We start from the raw sequence: 22,086 nt of genomic DNA, 5'->3' as shown, positions 1-22,086 counted from the left end.
TAATCCAGATTTTTGGAAGTTAAAATTTCGTTGTATTGGCCTACATTGCAGTAATTTTGGAACTTCAAAACTGAAAAATACTTTTTTAATTCTCTGTTAAGCATGAAAATATTATGTAACTCTCCTAATATTTATTGAAATTCCATTACAATGGCTTATCGATTACCTTCACTCTAATGTTACAGCGAACATCACAAGAAGTAAATATATTTGCTTATTGTAATATGTTATTTTCTATTAAAATCATATTTATTTTAGAATAAAATAAAAAGATACGAATGATTCAAATATATGTATATAGGAGTATACAAGAGCAAATTCTAGAATAACAGGTGTTATTTTCTCTCCGTAATTGTATAATTGCGCATTGAAACATAACATTTCAATCAGCATAATATTGCCTCACTTTTTCGCTGTAAAACTACATAAATACAGTATTTTATAAGTGAAAATATACGAAAATGTTACAAACGAATCTCACCGTAAAATTATATAAAGAATTATTTATTTATGTAGTTATTTTAAGTGCTTCAATATGAGCATGTGTTAATGAATATTTAAAATTATCCTGCCTACATTTCGGCATCAAATGTGATCGTCTGCCGCAAATAAGAATGAAGAGAGGATATGAAATTCACACTTTTGTGTAGACTGTTACACTTTTATTACATCATACTAGTTTAGACCTATAATATGGTACAAAGGACGTTTTTCAACCAATCATGGCTGTTTATCGCCACAATTTTATCACTTCTCTAGCATTTATTTCTTTCCTTGACAAAATTTAAAACTACACATACTTTACGGTACTGCAAAACATGCTTTGCGATCGTCATTTGTTTACCGCATAGATAGTCAACTGAAAATGGCGCTTCCGTTCAAACGTTTTGATGAAGGAAACGTTAGTGAAATATAATTTTAGTCAGTCGATTAATATTGTATTCTATTACAGTACTTTATTTCTTCTAATCTTTATATACTTCCTTCTAATTCGTATAAAAGTCAATTAAATCCCACTCGAGTTTTGATGTTCTCTAGATAAATCAGAGATTACTGTTGATAAATAAAAAATATTGAAATGTGGACAAGAGGAAAGAGAGTTAAATAGCAAAGACACTATTTATATTACAGTACAAATACTAGATCTATAATTAATTTCACTAAATAAAGTGGTACTATAAATATTCATTCAATTTTATGAAATATTAGATACATTAGATTTGTCAGTCTTAGTCAATGAATCTGACAAACGAAGCTGAATAACTGAACGAGTTTTCTTTTTACTTGGTTATTTAACAACACTATATCAACCACTAGGTTATTTAGCGTCGATGAAATTGGTGATAGCGAGATGAGGTCGAGAGTTCGCTACAGATTATCTGACATTTGTCTTACGGTAGGGAAAAATCACGGAAAAATCCAATCAGATAATCAGCTCAAGCGGGAATCGAACCCACGTACAAGGATAACTCCGGAGCAACAGGCAAACACGCTACCGTCTGAGCTACGCCGGTGGCTGACAACGGTGTTTTTTTGTTGATGATTATAATGATAACGCTTATCTTTTCAATATGCGCAAGCTTTATTTGATAAACGAAACCTCACTCCGGGCGACTTTTATGCCCGATAGCTGGAGTTAATGCGGCATGTTGAAAGTCCTTATGATTAATGACATAGAGAAAGAAATCCTGCTATTGTTCTGTTACAATATGGTGTAGCAATTTTCAGTTTTCCATTGATTTGTGCGCTGGTGATATGGATGGTGTGGGAGAATACTAATAAAAATTTAGTAAGGGAAACTCGAGTAAGATGATTACTTATCTCCCTAGAATATATTTGTAGAAGTAACATACAAGTAGCATCTTAGGAATAGTTGTTTTCTTAATTGGAAAGAAGAATTATTGTGAATTGAGAAAGGACTGTGAAATTCCGGTACTAAAATGATATGCTCCTAGAAATACCGAACATAACATAACATAACATAACTAGAGACCTGATTTTAAAGGGAATCCCTTTTTTTATTTCAACACGAAACATGAAATAATTAATCACGATGTTCAAAACTGTCTTCCACCGACGAAATTATGTAGTTTTGACTTCCCTTTTTTTTAGTCCATATGCCCTTTTCCCTCTTTTTAAAACATACCTTACTCTAGTCCTTTTCTTTACAAAACATCGCAAACATTTAAATAATTTTCCTATATTTTTTCCGATAGTCCTATAACTTCCAGAGAAAGCGAAAATAAATATCGTTCTTCTTCTGATTCCAGACATTGAAAAACCAATAAAGTGTGCTGATTTAGAGTTCGGGATAAAAAGAAAATTTTCACCTCTGGTTTCAGTTTACGTTGAGCGGTCATTTTCTGTTTAGCGGTCATTTCTGTTTATAAAGACATTCTGTATTCAAAGAGGCAGAATCATATTGAAAGATATTGAAATGTTGAATGTGATAAAATACAGTCGAGAATGTTGTGAAGGATAAATATAAGCTTGTGTGTGCTATGTGTATCCATGAATGTCCTGAAGTGTGTTTTCAATTAAAATAGCACCCTTTTGAAGGAGTAATAAAGTCCTTTTTGAAGTCCTTTTTTACTATATCAAATACAACATTTTCCTTATGTTGTGAAGCGAGAAATGTAAGATTGTGTGTGCCATGTATATCCATGAATGTGCTGAAATGTGTTTTGAATTAAAATAGCACCCTTTTGAAGGTGTAATAAAGTCCTTTTTGAAGTCATTTTTTTTACTATATCAAATACAACACTTTCCTTATGTTGTGAAGAGATAAATGTAAGATTTTGTGTGCCATGTATATCCATGAATGTGCTGAAATGTGTTTTCAATTAAAATAGTACCCTTTTGAAGGTGTAATAAAGTCCTTTTTTTACTATATCAAATACAACACTTTCCTTATGTTGTGAAGCGATAAATGTAAGTTGTGTGTGCTATGTGTATCCATGAATGCCCTGAAGTGTGTTTTCAATTAAAATAGCACCCTTTTGAAGGTGTAATAAAGTCCTTTTTGAAGTCCTTTTTTACTGTATCAAGTACAAGATTTTCCTTATGTTGTGAAGAGATAAATGTAAGATTGTGTGTGCCATGTATATCCATGAATGTGCTGAAATGTGTTTTGGGGAGTAATATAGGCTAGTCTTTTTTTTTTTTGGCTGTAACTTTTTCCTTTTTTTGTCCTTTTTTGATGAAAAATTTTCCCTTTAAAATCCCGTCTCTAAACATAACATAACACTAACATAAAGTAACATAACATAACATTGTCAGAATTTCAATCCGGATCTTATAAGCCTATGACGACTGAAATAACGAAAATTTTCCGTGAAGACAATTAGATCTATTCTTGGTTTTCGTTTTTGGGTGCCATTGCTGCTGCTGAACTGTGAAGTAAAGAAAGACACTTCTAACCTGAGTGTTTGGTGACATAACAAAATGTTGACAAATTATGTTGCCTCGTTCCTGACATTGATATCTGAATTCCGAGGTAACGATGTTCTCCGTGGAATGTGTGGGTGACAGCTTCATTTAAGTCTGGCGAAGCATCTCCTGAGTTCATCACAAGGCTCAACTTACCTGAAACAAACAGAAATAACAAAATTACGTGGATTCAACAGAAGAAGATAACAATACTTACTTATGAAATGCAAGATATATTATATTGAGCTGGTAATACAGCTTAAAAATGTGACAAACTAAATGATCTCCTTAGTAATCTCGCTATCTATGACGTCCCACAATCAATTAATCCACGTCGGATGGATGGAAAACATGTTCGTTCGCTTGATGTCACCATTTTGTAGACTGATATTATTCAAAGCCGAATGCCAAACGATTTCGTGATAGAAAGGAATGAAGGTCACGGAGTTTTTATATAGTTTGGGCTGTATAGTGATTGGTCTAAACTTTCCAGTAAATCTTGCAGCAAGTTACATTTGCTGTGCCGCATGCGGTATTATCATTAAGTGGTTCATACTGTCGCTCAATAGACCAATACGTTCTCGTTTTCTAACGTATTGCGAAGCGACCAAAAAGACGAACACCAAAATTCTTGTAACAGAGCCACTTTTGAAGTATTTCTTTCATTGTGAACTGGCGCGTTTTTTTTTTTTTTCCATAGCTGCTCTTTTACTAGTAAGACTCAAAGGAGAAGCACCAGAGCCACCTATAAGTATGTGAACAACACTTGAGCTTTAACATAATCGTAATTGAGGGCTTTGCCGGAAGAAAAGCGGATAGACCTATACGCCCTTCTTCGGGAAAACGGTTTAAAATGTAGGGAATAATAATTTGCTAATTATAGTAGCGAAATTTTGTTTTGATTGTATTGTACATACCTGCAAGACAGGGCTGCGTGCGTGTATAAAATTTTATTCAGGTGCGTTTTAAAATCTTAGACTGCATGTATCTCAATTCGCCATATTGACGTATACGCCCTTTTTCCGGCAAACCCCTCAATTATTCCTTATGTGTGTGTGTGTGAACTGTTTTTCTAATCGACCTATTAATCTTCATATCAACATATAATACACAAATTGTATTGTATTATTATTTGAAGACAGGTTATCAGATAAAAATTAGCTGCAGAAAACGACTAATTTGACATGAGTAACATGGTCTTTAGGTAGAAAAGAAGAAATTAACAAAAGAAATATCAGAAAATGTATCTTACTTACTTACTTACTTACTTACTTGCTTGCTTGCTTCCTTGCTTACTTATGGCTTTTAAGGAACCCGAAGGTTCATTGCCGCCCTCACATAAGAGTAAAATAAGGAAAAGTTAATTATCAGAATTGCATAAAAAATATCTTTTCCAAAGCCTCCTTAGTACTGTACTATGTTACAAAATATCTAATGTTAATGCAGTGACTAATGTTCGTGTCATTATGGCAGTTATCTTTAAATAACTTGAAAACGATTAGAGATATCTCAAAACAGATTGCACCATTTTTTTTTTTTTTTTCAGAAAATTTCACATGATGACCTCCTTTCCATTTAAAATTTGAGGATGCATCCAAAATAGCGGCTTTTGAGATAGCTGAGGGCTAGAATCGAATGTGTCACTGATAGAGCATTTAGTTTTACAAATATTGGTAACACCAATGTAATCGAAAATCAAGCATATGGAAGATATTTATACGGTTCCAGACTTTTGATTCACCATGTATTTCATATGTACTAGTATCGTAATATTTCGTATGAAAATAAATTTTATTCTAGAAGAAGTAATTACTTTAGCAATAATTATGTCAATTGTAATTCTGTTAATCATAACATATTATGTAATCAGAACTTGGGACAATTTTTACCGAATTAATAATCTGTTCTAATTTAATCAGAACATAATATTCTATAATATATGGAATTATTATTATTATTATTATTATTATTATTATTATTATTATTATTAATGTGGAATTTCATTAATTATCTTATAACACCTTATTAGTTTGGACATTTTCACCATTAATTATTTTATTTTTTAAATTTAAATGAATTTGACTTGTGTATTATTTAATTGAGATCTTTGAATATGTAGAATTTCGCGGCATTTAAACTACGCAGATAAATCTAACCCTGAATCGAAAATTGTCGTTAAAACAATAGGGTGTATCGGCTTTCAAAACAGGGACTTTTTAGTCGTACTCTTTATTGTATCTTTCAGATTTTATTGCAGGAAAATAATCAATATCTGCGCTGACACTAAAATCGAAGTTTCAGAACGTAACAGAGAAAATGTCGACGATTGTGACGTCATTTAGCTGCCTTATGTAAGTGATTCATTAGTCTTAATTTCTAATCATCGATTTTCTATCGATATGCTTTCAATTAATCATAAAATATATTACGAGTTTCCACTCGTTACTTCATTTTTTGTTCCCAAATCATATTTCATGTGAATAGGCATGACAATATTCGAACTAAAAAAAAAAAACAGTGATAATACAGTATATTCTTTAAATATCAGGTATTTATCCTACTATACGTGTTTTTTTTAAGATGGGACATGACAGAAGGGCTGCGATCGGAAAAACAACTGAATGCACATAGTGTGGTAGGCATGTTGCTATGGTAACAACGGTTGAGTTGCCTAACTTACAGTTCCCACGTGGCGAGTAATAAATAGCTCTCTTAGCGACATTTATTGTGCACGGAATGTTAGCATTGGTACGTTTCGTCTTTGATTCTCTGTCGATTTTTATGTTGTTTTTTACCTTCGCGTCAATTGTCAATGAATGTTTTAACGTCAGCCATCTTAACGTCAATTGTTAGCTTCCATCAGCTGGCAGCGTGGTAGTTCATATTATTGGCAACACAGCATTGTAGTTCCAAGCTAGGCCGCTTATCTGTCATGTCCCATCTTTAAGAAAAATAGAACAGGTATACGTTCATTGGTTCCGTGATTGCTGTCAAAAAAGTTGGTAGACTGTTTTTTCTGAACAACCGTAATATAGGTACTTATCATGGGTGGATAAAGAATTTATTATGAGAACGATGAAGATTCTCTGTCGAAGGTTTTCCATACTCTAGTGGTGAAGCCAGCACCGTACTGGATTTCCACTCAAGACATAGCAGGACACCATGTTGACAAGACAAACATCAGTGCTCATGACCATGACTTGCTTGCCTTGTTAAACTTGCGCGCTATAACCGTTGCATACACTGCGTTGACAATGGATTGTCTGTAAATATTTAATGTATTTGTTGTAAATAACTATTGTGAGTGAGTGCAACAAAGACTTTACATAGGTAGAGTAACGAGAAGCCTGGGAAGGCAATGTTGCAACCATGTTCTGTGTAGCCTGGAATATGAGGCTCCGCAGAATTTGAAGACTTGTTCTTTACAGTATTTTCTTCTTCTCCATCCTTCCATTATAGGCATAAGAGATTGTTCTTTGATTCTCTGGCATTCAGATTGTTATACCATCTTCTTTTGGGTAGCTCTGTTTCCTCCTATAGATATTAGTAGCTTAACTCTTGCGATTTTTATTTTCTTATTTTTTCCATCATGCTTACAGCTTGATTCAGGGATTTTGGCCCCTGCAAAAAGTAAGTAGGTAGACTAAGAGCGAGTTACTCATCACTACTGGTGGGCTGGGTCACACAGGTCACGCCACACAGTCATAACACCTAACACTTCCTTCTTATCATGTCACGATACCCTCCGCCTTAAGAACACAATATTCTTCAACACGTCCCGTTACTAACCACTACGTCTGTTGACTAAACAATGTCATGATGACTTATATTTTCTTGACATGAGTGTCCCTCAGCTTCGAGCATAGACATTATTTTCATTCTTCCTCTTCCCCTCCTATTCACTTGTACTTAATTTTTTTTCTTATGACGTAAGACACAGCTCGCTCACTAGCCAAACAACCAAGGACAGGGGCCAATAACGTTGAATCGAGCTGTACACCTATGTCCTTTCTATTTGTTTCCTTCTATATACCCGTTCATTCATCTTGTCCACATTGCATGTTGTCCTTATGGTATGGCGTCGCTCCTTTCTCTATCCATCAGGAGTTTTTTCTGCATCTTACTATAGTTTTTATATTCTAACCTTGGATTCAATTTTTTATTTCTCTAGATATTATTGGGATATCCTACCACTTGACTTCTTTTCTGATAATCCCTTGTCTTAGTTCCTGTTCTACGTTTCCATAATATGACGGCTCAATTCCTAAATATTTAAATGTCATTCTTTGTTGTATAATTGAAGACCTTCCCGGAATAAGGGTGTAACCAACAAATCTATAATACACGTTTCAGAAACAGGAAAATAATTTCAGGCGCATATTTCATTAGCCTATATTTATTGACAGAAGCATTTGACTAATCAAGGATACAAGTTTATTCAGCTATTGGACGCAATAATTTATTGTTGGAGAAATTATTGTTTCAAAATTACTTTTTCCACCTGAGTCACGCATTTCATTAATCTGATGCTACATTCTTTATCCGGGAAAGTCTTCAATTTTAACTACTTATACCGTCATACACACAAAGTGCGTCAGGAGGAAAGGTACATGGTGTGAGGAGTTATAATATTGGTGTTTCTGAACAAAAAAGTTTCTCTGAACATATGCCCTGTTCTTAACAGAATCTGACATACAGATGTTTGAAAATCACGGGCGCCAGTTTCATGTCCTTCATTAGCACTCACATGCGGATACAACCAAAACGACATTAGTTGTAGTATGATCAATGAAACGCATCCTAGGCGTTGGATCGGTCGCGGTGGAGTCATTTCTTGGCCACCGAGGTCACCCGACATTGCTACATTAGATTACTGTGCGTGGAGTTGGCTTAAGAGCGAAGTCTACAAGCGCAAAGTGGAAACTTCTCGCTCGCATTTTAGATGTTTTGCTCAAGTAATGTCCGAATCAGCTCAGATCAGCAACACAGCAGCTGTCTACAAGAGCTGCAAAGTGCAATGAAGTTGACGGCGGAGTTTTGGACATGTTGTGTAAAGAAAAGTACACAATTAAACAGAACATAAGGTAACAATATTTTAATTTACTATCAGTTGCATTTTTCATGTTTCTCATTGTTTCCATTAGTTTTTTCCGAAACCTTTATGAACAGGAGATATGTTCATATAAACTTTTTTGTTCAAATAACCAATATTAATCATCCCTCAAACCATGTACCGTCCTCCTGACTCACCCTGTATACACTACTTTTCCTATGTCAAATATTTTGAGAAACGAAATAGACGTACAAGAGTAGAGATAGAAGTATGGAAAATGAAGCAGAGTCTTCGTTCCAGTCATCAGTCAAGTAGTATACTCTTTATTTATAATCTACGCGGAACAGAATTAGAGGAAAAAATACAAAGGAATAGAGAGAGCACGATGGAGAAAGAGGACAGTGAGGGGACAAGGTAAAGTGAACTATTTCATAGGAATAAACAGCAGAAAAAATGCATAAATACGGCTAGCATTATATGTCAGAAATACAAGAGAAGCCGAAATAATGGCTCTGACAGTTCTTCTGAGGGTGTACAGACCTAAGTCCAGGTCCAGGACGTGTCTATCCCGTCACCGTGATAATTTCCAGCGTTGTTACCTTTCTGCGGATCAGAGGCACGTGCTTAAGTCACCTCGCTGAATGAGAGTGCGCAAGGCAAATATTTTCTTTTGATAAAGAATGATCAATTTTTAAGTAGATATTTGCACTGAAAATACCAACAAAAATGCCAAGTTGCCTCTGTCAACAGATCGATATTTTGCGGATTCAAATACGGATGGAGATGAGATTTCTAATCTCACGATGCCTTCCAGAACGGCTTTGGGATATAGTAAGTCTTCAATAAAACCAATAAATAAGCCTTTTCTGGTTGTAAACAGTCATCAAGATGTGGTGTTCGCCAAATTACAACTTCACTGCTTCCTGTAGCTATCAGCGGTCTATACTACATTTTAATATGAAATCGAATAATTGTGAGTTGACTATAGAACTGCCGCTTTCCGACAAGGAAGCCACTGTTAATCTTATTATACTAGTAGGACTGAGGAGTAACAGGCGAGAAGTCTGACATATGTCCATTCCTTGTACAGCTCTGGTAAAGAAATGCTAGTCTGCTTTCTGTCGTTTCTAGGCATCTGCTCAGTCTTGCTCCGCTCGTGATGCATTTTGTGTCAACGTCGGGACGCCTGCGCACCAGCTTCAGCTTTTCAAATTACACTTATATTTTGATCTATGAATTCTCACAGACAGTTGAATTGTGAACGCGCGGTATTCCGACATACAATGTGTATGTGTGTGCGAAGGGAGCGACCGAATATTCTTCTGTATGTCGTTCGTTGAGAAAGGACCGTTATACACACAACTTCCAGGAAGTAGTGAGGACGTGAATTTGGAATCCTACTATGGGCAACTTTTCAGCCCAGAGATACCGTCGATCCGTAGAGATTATTCAAGCAGTTCCTTAAGATCATCAAGCACTACAGACCGTCCCCAGACACTAGCAGGATATCATTAGAACACCTTCGACTGGCATGTACATCCCTCGAATGTTAGCGAATGTCGTTTCTCGTCTGGCACCGGATAAATTGTATTAATGCCCATTGGGCGTCTATTTGGCACTGGGACACAGTCGCGAATGATTAACAGAGAAAGAGTGAACTGGCTAATCTCCTCTACTCCACATCACCGACGCTCCTGCACCTGACTCTGAAACTATATTATTTGCTTAGCCTACATAAACGAAGATAAAAGAAGAATAAGTTGAAATGGAGACTTGTTGGTGGAAAGAGACTTCTAGTGTTGAGGGAAAATTGGGGAATTTTAGGAAAATCTCTAACTCTCTGATTTTGTATACCAGATGTATTAAATCACACAGGGCCTGAGTTCGAAGATTAAGCCTGTGCTTTTAATAGTGAACTACCGAACGGCTGATACGATACTTGAAAATATTGGAACTAGCACGGCTGCAGATTCTTGTGAATGTTTTAAAGTTCTTTTGAAATTCATGTCTATGTGAAAAATCGTTATTTTGCTGGCTTAAGGCGGCCACAATTTAACCAAGAAAGTCGTCATAGTATTGAAGTAACTGAGTCGCGAGTGTGATACGCGTATGAATTATTTTACTTTCATGTGAAGCCTCGTGGGTAAGAAGTGTATCAAGATACGTTGTCAACTCGTACTCAGCTGCTGAAGTGTAATCTGGTGAATATGATGCATTGCGAGACCTTGATACATGCGTCGGCATAGAAACGCGGGATCGCTGCCTCCATCAGTTGAGCATCCCACCGAGGCGGCGCGTGGGAGTGCCGCTACATCCTGCCTATCTGCTTGAAATTCAAAACAGATTTTCCTGTCAAGCTCTCGAGTTGGAGGATTCTGCAGGTGTGGATCTGAAAATGAGAGACGTAAACGATTTCTTGCGTGGGTTGTCAACACTTCGTTTTGTTATTCTACAGAGTTAGTCTGAAATTCGTTCTTACAGCGAGCAATTCTTAGTTCAACTTCTCAAATCATGACATACACTCTGGAATTCGCAACTGATTGCAAAACTACATTTGATTTGCTGAACCATCTGATTGACCTGAGCAACTTGACTTACTGTCTCATCTGATTTGACCTGACCGAACCGATCTTACTTAATACAAATCTCCTCTTACACTTTCGACTTACATTGAGTCGTACTGAATCATTCTTTGTATACCTACGGTTAGCATGACAGGGTATGGGTCTGTGATATTTTAGACTGAAGTTAAGTCATTCAGGTTTCCTCTTACACTTCCGACTTGCACTGAATAATACTGAATCATACTTTTAATATCTACGGTTAGAGTGCCACGGTATCGGTCTGTGATATTTTAGCCTGACCTTAAATCATACAGGTCTCCTCTTACACTTCTGTCTTACATTGCCTCATACTGAATCATACTTTCTACACCTACGGTTAGCGTGCCAGGGTATGAGCCTGTGATATAATAACCTGAAGTTAAGTCATACAGGTCTGCTCTTAACACTTCCGACTTACATTGAGTCATACTGGCAATACTTTTTATATATACCAGGAATGTCAAAGCACCTGCACTGCGTGCTCTCAAGTATCCGCACAACAATTTCTTAAGAGCGATGATTGTAGTTTATCTTGCTAAAAAAAATCAGCCTTGTTGGATTTATATCGCTTGTAGTATGAGCATACAGTTCGACCTTTGACATCCTTGATATATGCGGATAGCGTTCCAGGGTATGAGTCTGTGATATTTTAGCCTGAAGTTAAGTCATGCAGATCTCCTCTTACACTTCTGACTTACATTGAGTCGTACTGAATCATACTTTTTATATCTACGGTTAGCGTGCTAGGGTTGTGTCTGTGATATTTTAGCCTGAAGTTAAGTCATACAGGTCTCCTCTTAAACTTACGTCTTACATTGAGTCATACTGAATCATACTTTTTATATTTACGGATAGCGTGCTAGGGTTCGGTCTCTGATATTTTATCCTGAAGTTAAGTCATACAGATCATCTCTTACACTTCCGACTTACATTGAGTCATACTGAATCATACTTTTTATATCTACGGTTAGCGTGCCAGGGTTGTGTCTGTGATATTTTAGCCTGAAGTTAAGTCATGCAGATCTCCTCTTACACTTCTGACTTACATTGAGTCCTACTCAATCATACTTTTTATATCTACGGTTAGCGTGCCAGGGTTGTGCCTGTGATATTTTAGCCTGAAGTTACGTCATACACGTCTTCTCTTACATTTCCTACTTACATTGATTTATACTGAATCATACTTTTTATATCTATGGTTAGCATGATAGGGTATGGGTCTGTGATATTTTAGCCTGAAGTTAAGTCTTACAAGTGAGATCAAATACCCGCTGGAGTTCCGAGCCGTGCACACAAGGTCACGAAAGTTGTGAGAAGGTGTGACGGGTAGTACCGCCAGCACTCAACAGCCCAATTTGGTGAAATGTAGATGTATTGGTCGCGTGTTGTGTTCATTGTGATAATATTTGTGAGAGTTAGTGTTTTTGGCAAATAAAGAAAATGTAATGGCTTTCACCTAGCACAGAACGTTTTTATTGCGGAATATTTGGTGAGAAAGATAGGTTACAAGAAATTGAAGCAGCGTTTTAGACGAGAATATCCCGAAACACAACTTCTTTCTCAATCGCACTGCTATAAACCTATTCACAAGTGGAGATCTCCGGGATCTGTGTATAATTAAAAGAAGGCTGTTGTAAATAAAACAAAAATTCGGACGAAAGACTTTATGGCATTCAAGTGCGCTTAGAATTGAGTTTCAAAAAATCTTCAAGGTTATAAGAAACCGGATTATCTTACGGTTCTCTTCAAAGGACTACACAAATAATAAAAATATATGAGTTTACAAAACGTCATAAATTAAATTACAGTTGCTGAACTTAAAACGATGTGGTAGTCCTTCATCCGAAGATGTGAAAAAAGTTTAGAAATGAAGGGTGGTCATTTTGAAAAATACATTTAAATTTCGTAAGTAATATGAATGTTATCCGTCAGTTATTTATTAATTTCGAATATTAATTCATTATTCGTTAATTTAATTTATTGCACACTGTTTCATTTATGTAATGATTTAATATAATATTCTATGCGACGAGCAGTGACAAAACCGGATGTCTGACGGTAGACTCTACTTTTCCTTGGTTCTCCTGTATTTTCATTTGACTTCCAGGAATATTATTTTATTTTCCGCTAACATTCACCTAAGCATGTAGGCTACGGTAGTTCTCCCGCTCTTTTGTCTTCGTATGGCATTCTGTCATACACATATCCGACTTCATACCAGGTAGCCCTTCTGCGCCGGTAGCTGTTGAATTAGACTTTCCGTCAAGCATGCCGGTAGGCTAATGAGGTTGAGAATGAAGAGCATTTTTCAATAGGAATGCAAGCGTTTGATTCGAATGTCCTTCTAGTGATCGAAACTTGAAGTACCTATATACAAGTTATGAACCAGCTCGATTCATATCGTTTCTGTTTCGTTTGTGTACAGTTACAATAGCTGTGGACCTTCGCTTTGTGATTACATGACTGGTGTTGCTGGTTCTTTTACAGACGAGAAATACACTGCCATTATAATGTGATATTTTGAGCTTCATAAATAATTATTTCTACTTTGCTTTGTTGTATCTGAACTAGCGACCATCCCATTGATTTCATACATACATTCATTGCCCCTTTAATGGAGATAAGCCTTTGTACTGTGCTGTTTAAATAGTTTTCGATATTTTTTTTCGAGCCGGCGGTAAAGGACCACCTGGTAAGTTATATTTGGCCTAGATTCAGCCTTCCCTTTAACATTTCCGGGTCCACACCTGTGGAGTAACGGCTAGCGCGTCTGGCCGCGAAACCAGGTGGCCCGGGTTCGATTTCCGATCGAGACAAGTTACCTGGTTGAGATTTTCTCCGGGGTTTTTCCTCAACCGAATATCAGCAAATGCTGGGTAACTTTCGGTGCTGGACCCTTGACTCATTTGACCGGCATTATCACCATCTCATTCAGACGCTAAATAGGCTAAGATATTGATAAAGCGTCGTAAAATAACCTACTAAAAAGCATTTCCGATTGACATTCCTATATATGCATCCCTTTTTATTTTATAATTTATTTCACGTAGCTATTCCACGTGGTTTCCACAACTACATATCGTATCTTGCGACAGAAGGTAGTAAGGGAGAGTGGGGCAAAGCGAAAGACTTTGCACTAAGTCGTAAATGACAGCTTGTTAATAAAATACTTTTGTAAATGTATATCCCGAATGTAGTAGAGAAAACATTTCTTTATAGTTTGCAGCGTTCACCAAAGGAAAATTTTATATACTTGACTAGGTGTATTTGTTTTACCAAACCCCTGATTATTTTTCACTTTGCCCCGTGTATGGGGTAAAGTGAAAACCTATATGGGACAAAGTGAAAAACTCTAAATGAAGTCATAATTTCAGAATATATGTGGATTAAAATTATGGGAAACTTTTTTGTGCTTATAAATAAATAAAAGTTACAGTATTAAGTATGATACTTATTTGATCCTATTATAAGTTATTATAGATATTAATCAGGTTAGTCCACGCCTGTGGAGTAACGGTCAGCGCATCTGGCTGCGAAACCAGGTGGCCCGGGTTCGAATCCCGGTCGGGGCAAGTTACTTGGTTGAGGTTTTTTCTGGAGTTTTCCCTCAACCCAATTTGAGCAAATGCTGGGTAACTTTCGGTGCTGGACTCCGGACTCATTTCACCGGTATTATCACCTCCATCTCATTCAGACTCTAAATAACCTAAGATGTTGATACAGCGTCGTAAAATAACCTACTTAAATAAAAAAAATTAATCAGGTTATATTTTTAAGAATCAATAATTCTCAATACAAAAACTGAAATTAAACGTCGGAAATTGAAAAATAACGAACTGGAAAACATATTCCATTTTCTCCTAGGCCAACGGTGTAGCTCAGTCTGCTAAGGCGCTTGTCTGTTGATTCGGAGTTACTCTCGGGCGCGTGTTCGATTCCCGCTTTAACTGATTATCTGGCTGGGTTTTTTTCTGAGGCTTTCCCCATTCTTAAGGCGAATGTCAGGTAATCTGTGGCGAATCCTCGGCCTCATCTCGCTATCACCAATTCCATCGACGCTAAATAACCACGCAGTTGATATAGCATCGTTAAATAATCAAGTAAAAATATAATTGTATAAAAAGAATTGTGGAAATAAAATGTACCATTATTTATTAAGTTAAATTGCAATTTCCATTCATTTTATAGGAAATCGTGGCCTCAAAAAATTACTTAATTTCCATTTCACTTTGTCCCACAGCCATCATTAAGAAATAAAAGCCTTTATCACCATCTTGATTTGATATAAAACGTGGTTTAACCTTCACTGTGTAGTAAAATACGTAAGTTAAAGTAACATATATAAGAAACACAAGATATGAGTCACTAGTAGGCCTACATCACTAATACAAAAATAAAACCGCTAAAAAATTTACATCAGCAATGTAGAAAAAAATCTTCTTGCTCTGGCACAATCCAAACACTACTTACCAACGACACAACTACACAAATTGAAGACTCTCTAAACTCCTCAACTAATACGTAGACGGGCTAACATAGTCAGCACCAAACAGAGAGGTATTACAAAATTTTCACTTTGCCCTCCCTTTCACTTTGCCCCTCTGTCTCGTACCTTCCTTCGTACAATATCGCTCTATTTGTTGAACAGATTACTGGTCTGTCGCGAAGGATATGTGCATGGATGAATATAATAGGATACGAAACTGCGGTCACTACTATCTAACATCTCCCGGACGAAGTAACAAGGCCAGTGCCCGGTGTCGTATGAGGTGAACATTAGGATTACGTGATGGGTAGATTCCCAGAGTTCTCCACTTATCCGTTAGAAATCGTTAGTTGAGAAGACAAGATGGAAGCTAGAAAATTGCAAAAAAAAAAAAAAAAACTGAGATAAATGTTCTACCTCTGGATATAAATGGTACGTGTGTATATGCATTGTATGTTTTATGGACCTTGTAAAAATAGTGTTGTTGAATGTATTGTAAAATAATAGAAGAAATGTGCCGTAGAGTTATCGGTAAGATCGTAATTCGCTTAAATGAAGTTAACAATCAAAATGGTGGTCATATTGAGCATGTGTTGCGTTAGAAAAATTTTCCATATTGGACTTTTCATTGTAATTTGTGTTTGGTTGGAATTTTATTTGTGATATTCAAAATATTCGTAAATAAAATGGTGGATCATCTCGTGCCACATCCTGTAAATTATGACGCCATGATCCCATCGCATCTGTTAATGTGACTTACATTTTCATCTCTACAAAATTCAAGTGATATATCAATTAAAACTTCGCGATATTCTCAAGAGAAGGACGTTTTGTGAAGAGACTTTAAATCGTACGAATGAAGCTGAAGACTTTATTGACATTTTGTGTATGTTTGACGAAGCACATTTCCATCTCAGTGATAGTCATTTAAAGGACGTCCTTTTTAAGAAATAAATGGCAGACTATGTACTTTATCATCTCACTATGTCATTTTGAAAAAAAAAATAATTCTTGACCCAATAACCAACTATTTGTTCTTTGCCGTTCCTCTGCCGAACCCTGTATCTACTTAAAAGGTACAACTTAAAAATGAAATCACATATCGTATTTTTTTGGAGTTTAAAGAATGACATTTGCTTCGAAATAAAAATGACAGTTTTTATACATATTAAACGATTTCAATTTATTATGCATTCACATCAAGGAAATAATATATTATGGATAGTAATATTATTCGCAATGTGATAAAGCAACTAAATTATTGCTAAACGCGTAAACGTAGGCTATGAGAAAGTATGTGTCAACTTAGTGACATTCTCTTTTCATTTGACTGGTTGGCATTGATGATAATTTGGTTCACGTGAGAGTCTGCGCTTATTCTTTTTGCTTTGAAATAATTAGTTTTTCTGCAAAATTTGTATTCTTTTCGGATAACAAATGAAATATAAAAATAATGAATACTATGAGCCTTAGTTGAAAGGTTAAAATTAGGAAAAAATTTGTTATTTGGCTCGGTGATTTGGCCACCCCGTCTTACGTCATGAGCACATAGCAACGAACTGTCTGCAGAGGGGCGAGGCTGCCGACGGCACTTCAGTAACGATCGCAACGTTCATCTGTGCGGCGGTACAGCGTGAAGCAGGACGCAACTGCACAAATAAACAATAGAACTCAACGCTTAGCAACTTGCTATAGCATATTGCTTAGCAATTATGGTAATTAATACCCAGATTTTTTCCCTGGCACTGCTTTTACTTTTATGCTGTACTTCTTTTGAACAATATCAATCTGAAACTAGTCACACACATGACTGACTCGAGATACCGATGATTCATTTCAGCAATACTTAACAAAATTTTTTGACGTGACATCTATAGGCCTAATTGATATTAGAGAAGAAAAATTCGCTCCGGCGCCGGGGATCGAACCCGGGTCCTTGGTTCTACATACCAAGTGCTCTAACCATTGAGCTATGCACCGGATCGAATCCCTCTCCTCCAGTGTTTTTCCCTTTGTGGCCTGACTCCAAGTTCGACATGTATGTTGACATTTATATTAAGTCAATTGGCATTTACAAGGAGCGCACTCAGTTGAGTGACTTGATGGCCGGGATTCCAAAGTAATATGCACAGTAATCTGTACAGTAATATGCACTCGAAGAATCTACATAAAGATAATTTTTTTTGATCCTACAGAATACATCTATTACGGTAACAATTGATATTAGAGAAGAAAAATTCGCTCCGGCGCGGGGGATCGAACCCGGGTCCTTGGTTCTATGTCCCAAGCGCTCTAATCATAGAGCTACGCCGAGGTTCAATCCACAGTACCGGATCGAATCCCTCTCCTCCAGTGCGCTCCTTGTATAATGGCAGTTGACTTAATATAAATATCAACATACATGTCGAACTTGGAGTCAGGCCAAATAAAAAAAAAATAAATAAATAAAAAAATAAATAAAAAAAAGGAAAAACACTAAAGGAGAGGGAGCGGCGTCGGAGCGAATTTTTTTCTCTAATATCAATTGTTACCATAACAGATGTATTCTGTAGGACCAAAAAAATGTGGTGACATCTATAAGTCGGTTCAGTACTAGGTGCCATACCAGAAAGTCGACCGACGCATTTTAAGATCAGTTTTCTCGAACCTATAACTTCTAAACTACACGACATATTCCGATATCGTAAACATTGATCGACGGACGAAGGATGAATGTATCCAACGTGACCTTGAGTTGGAGCAGGTGACGTCATCTAGCGACACGCGGGAGAGGAGAAGTTGCACGAATTGGAGGGCAACCGAGGCAGTGTAACTCGAGAAGAATACGGAACGATAGAACGTTCGCAGTAATGTCACACGATTCGTAACGACCCAGGCTACAATCTCAATTGAGCAAAAATTAACGGGCGACAAGTTAAATTGGAAAAATTTGCGAGCGAATTTGAATGAAGGGATAAAATTCATAACATCGAGGCATGTACATCGCAAATGGAAGCGGGCGTATAAGCAACGGGTAGAAAACGATAGAGCACGATGGTTATTATAGCCACCGACATGTTTACTCTCAATGCTTACGAGATGGCTAGTCCCAGGAGTCCCGGATTTTTAGGGTATCTCGAAAGAAGAAATGTTAATTGTCACTGCTGACGTTTACCTTTACAACAATTCTATCAGTGATGTCTTCACGCATAAAACTTGCGTCTGTGTCTCTCATACAGTCAACCTTACTTTTTTTTTCGTTTAACCTTCTCCGTTATAGGTCTTGCATACCAAAGTCTTTATGGGGAGACGATTCTATGGATTACACCGACACATATGAGTCTCCCTAGTCTGGCGTCAGCAGAGCGAAGAGTATCCGCTGACAAGCAAACATTCTGATGGCAGCAGACAAAAAAGTTTTTTTCTTTCTTTCACGATGTTAATGTCAAAAGAAGTACTTATACAAATTTTGGCCACTGGGACCGTTTACAGATAAAAAATTACAATTGCATGGAAAGATTTATTGAAACAGATACAGCAATTGTTGCGCTATTTGTTAACGTATCCCCCACTGGAACTGAGACATTTGTCATACCATGGGATCAATTTTTGTGTCCTTGTGTCGTAGAAGTCTGCCGCCTGGGATCGGGATCGGTGTATGACAGCCGTCTGCATCTCTATGTCGATCCCATGATAATGACAAATGTCTCAATTCCGGTGGGGAATATGTTGAAAAATATTACTGTGAGTTCCAATAAAATTTTCGAATGAAGTTATGTTTTCTTTCTGTTAATTTCCCCTGACGAACTTATTTTTTACGGTCCTCGTAATTGCGGTCGAGTGGCCAAAATTTGTATAAGCACTTCTTTTGACATTGTTAACATGGTGAAAGAAAGAGAAATAACTTTTTTATCTGCCTCCATCAGAATTTTTGCTTGGGAGACACAAGACTTCCATCCATTGCCGAGGCGGGTTTCGAACCCACGAACCTTCGGACCACGCCGTCTAAAGGGAGCGCACCCCGGACCGCGTAACCACCCTGCTCAGCTACATTACAATCACTTCATTTAAAATTATTCTTTCGGTGAAAAACTTTCGCGAGAGGTAGAAAAAGGCCGTAGGTATGATCACTCTCTCTAAGTGTCGAGATTATGAGCATGGAGCCTCAACTTCATTTCCTCTCTTAATGACTATGCGCGGATATCTTTCCTTACCAACAATTTCTGCATTGTCGTCATTGTTCCGTTGTCAAGCAGTCTACCTTACATTGACCAACAAAGTGAGTTGCTTTCTTTGCTTGCAGGCTTACAATGTTGCTCTGAGAACAATAGGCTTCTCTGACGGGAAATGCCTTAATGCCGTCATATTCAACCGAAACTCAAATGGAGCATCCAATTACACCAAAACTCGTCTCTTTTTGTTGCAATAATTCTTTTCACATTCCGTTGACTAACTACCCGTCGTGGAAAGAACTAGTGGTATAGTGGTTATCGTAATCGCCGTGGGTTTAAACAAGCAGATGCGATTCATTTTTATGGATAAGAATATTCTTTTTCTTCACAACCTAAATGAAGCCTGGAAGGCATGTGTCGTACATTTTTATGTAAAAAATATATTGTCCTTATTAAGGGGTTAGGTACAGCTTACAGCAGCAAAATTTTTGGAAATATTCAACATTTTTTTCCTCCATTACTGTATCTTGTACAATAATGAAAATTGATATGTGTGAAACACTGTCCTTCTGCTATATGAAAAAAAATATATTTTTTTTTACTACATTCCTTAATAAATAATATTTTTCTTTTATTTTCTGTTTAAAAAATACTGATATTTGACCATTTTTTAAAATGAATTTATTTTTTATCAGACAATCTATAAAAGGTAGAGAAGTAATCTTCCATCATATTGTAGATATGAAATGCGTAAATACACACAAAAATTGTCATCACAGAATGTTGGATAGTTTTTTAGTTATGTGGGAAACGCTTCATCACTGCACAGTGAACTGAATTTCGAAAGGAAAAAAAAAAAGGTAAATCATTTTTTTAAATCGTAAAAATATTTTTTTCATATAGCAGAAGGACAGTGTTTTACACATACTAATTTTCAATATTTGGTCAAGATAGAGTAATGGAGGAAAAAATTGTTGAATATTTCCAAAAATTTACTGCTGTAAGCTGTACCTAACCCCTTAAATGTTTAGTATGGAGCCGGATTAAAAAATACCAGCGTCTTTACATCACCGTTATATACCACATTTGCAGCACAGAAATCACTTACAATACTTACAATAACTCCAATTAAAGAAGGCACTTTTTTAAATTAACTAAATCATAAATATCCACCACAAATTAAACATATGTTGTTAATGCGTTTCAAACTGTTCGCAATCATCATCTTCATACGACTTGTAAAATATCCGGATAGGATTCGTTGCAAACGGAATAAGAGTAGTGGCAATATCTGAAAGACGAAAATGGAGAATGAAAGGCTAGGAGAAGTGGAAATGGAGCGTTATAATATTGGGTGAACAGTATAGAGCAGAACAGGTTTCACGGCCGGCGGGCTATGCGCGCCGAGGTGGGGGACTCAAGGCCACGCGAGGCTGTGAAACATGTTCTGCTCTATACTGTTCACCCAGTATTATTTGTGGTACTGGTCCACGGAGGTTTGTGAAAGGTTAGAAAGGATTTGATGAGAAATTACTTAGTGGCAGGCGAGGTATGTGACGCATAGCCCCAAGCTTTGTGGTGCATAACCCCAAGGTTTGCGATACATAGCCCCGAATTCTGTGACTCATAACTTCGAGGTAAAGTTAGAGTGAGGTAGATGAGTGGAAAACTAACGGCAAGCCGTGGACTCTGTGACAAGGTCAGAGTGGGTCGGATGAGGGGATAGCTATGTAATTTACTTGCAGTGTTAATCTTGAAGTGTAGTGTATTGTTGCGTAATACTCGCTACCGTTCTACGATGCATATTCAAGTTGTGGGAGATCGTCTGCATATGTCGGCAACGCTAAAAAATTGACGTCAGAGCTCGCAAGTTTTGTAATATTGGCGTTGCAATTTCTTTCTCTCCCAAAATTTTCATATACAGAGTGAAAAGTAATTAAACCGACAAGCTCCTGAATGTTGTATGGGACACCAAAACAAACGGTTTTCTTTTCCTCAAGGCTTTATTAAACCAGCAGAAGGCATATGCGTTCTTCAGTTCATGACTACTCTACAAATTCACATTTTGTTGTACGCCTTGACCCATTGCAGTGCTATATTAAACCTGTCTGGTGGCGCGGATATTTTCAGCAGCAGGGGAAATAAACGATATTCATGAAGTCTTTCACTGCGTTATACAATCCATGTCCTGCCATATAACCTTTGTATTGGGGCATTTTTGAACATATTTTACAGTGATTTTGATGTGTAAGTGTTTTTTGAACATCTTTTGCAATGATTTTGGTGTGTAAATATTTTATAAGAGACTCGAGCAATAAAGCATAACAATGGTTTGTGTTACATTAAGACCTGGTGTCCTCGCGA

The 22,086-nt window shown here is 36.8% G+C and overlaps 1 long non-coding RNA gene across 1 annotated transcript in view; it reads right to left on the bottom strand.

Annotated features, from left to right (window-relative positions):
• Positions 1-2,472: 2,472 nt before the first annotated feature.
• The window catches only part of LOC138704890 (uncharacterized), a 680,302-nt gene continuing 660,688 nt past the window's right edge, over positions 2,473-22,086 (bottom strand). Inside the window, exon 4 of the long non-coding RNA XR_011333461.1 lies at positions 2,473-3,585. This is a non-coding gene — a long non-coding RNA (uncharacterized lncRNA). The remainder of the gene's footprint in view (positions 3,586-22,086) is intronic.

The sequence above is a fragment of the Periplaneta americana genome, chromosome 8, assembly GCF_040183065.1.
Source record: "Periplaneta americana isolate PAMFEO1 chromosome 8, P.americana_PAMFEO1_priV1, whole genome shotgun sequence".
In the NCBI taxonomy this organism is placed as follows: Eukaryota; Metazoa; Arthropoda; class Insecta; order Blattodea; family Blattidae; genus Periplaneta; species Periplaneta americana.
The sequence above is the reverse complement of the archived record's forward strand: the minus strand, read 5'-3'. Positions and strand labels throughout refer to the sequence as shown.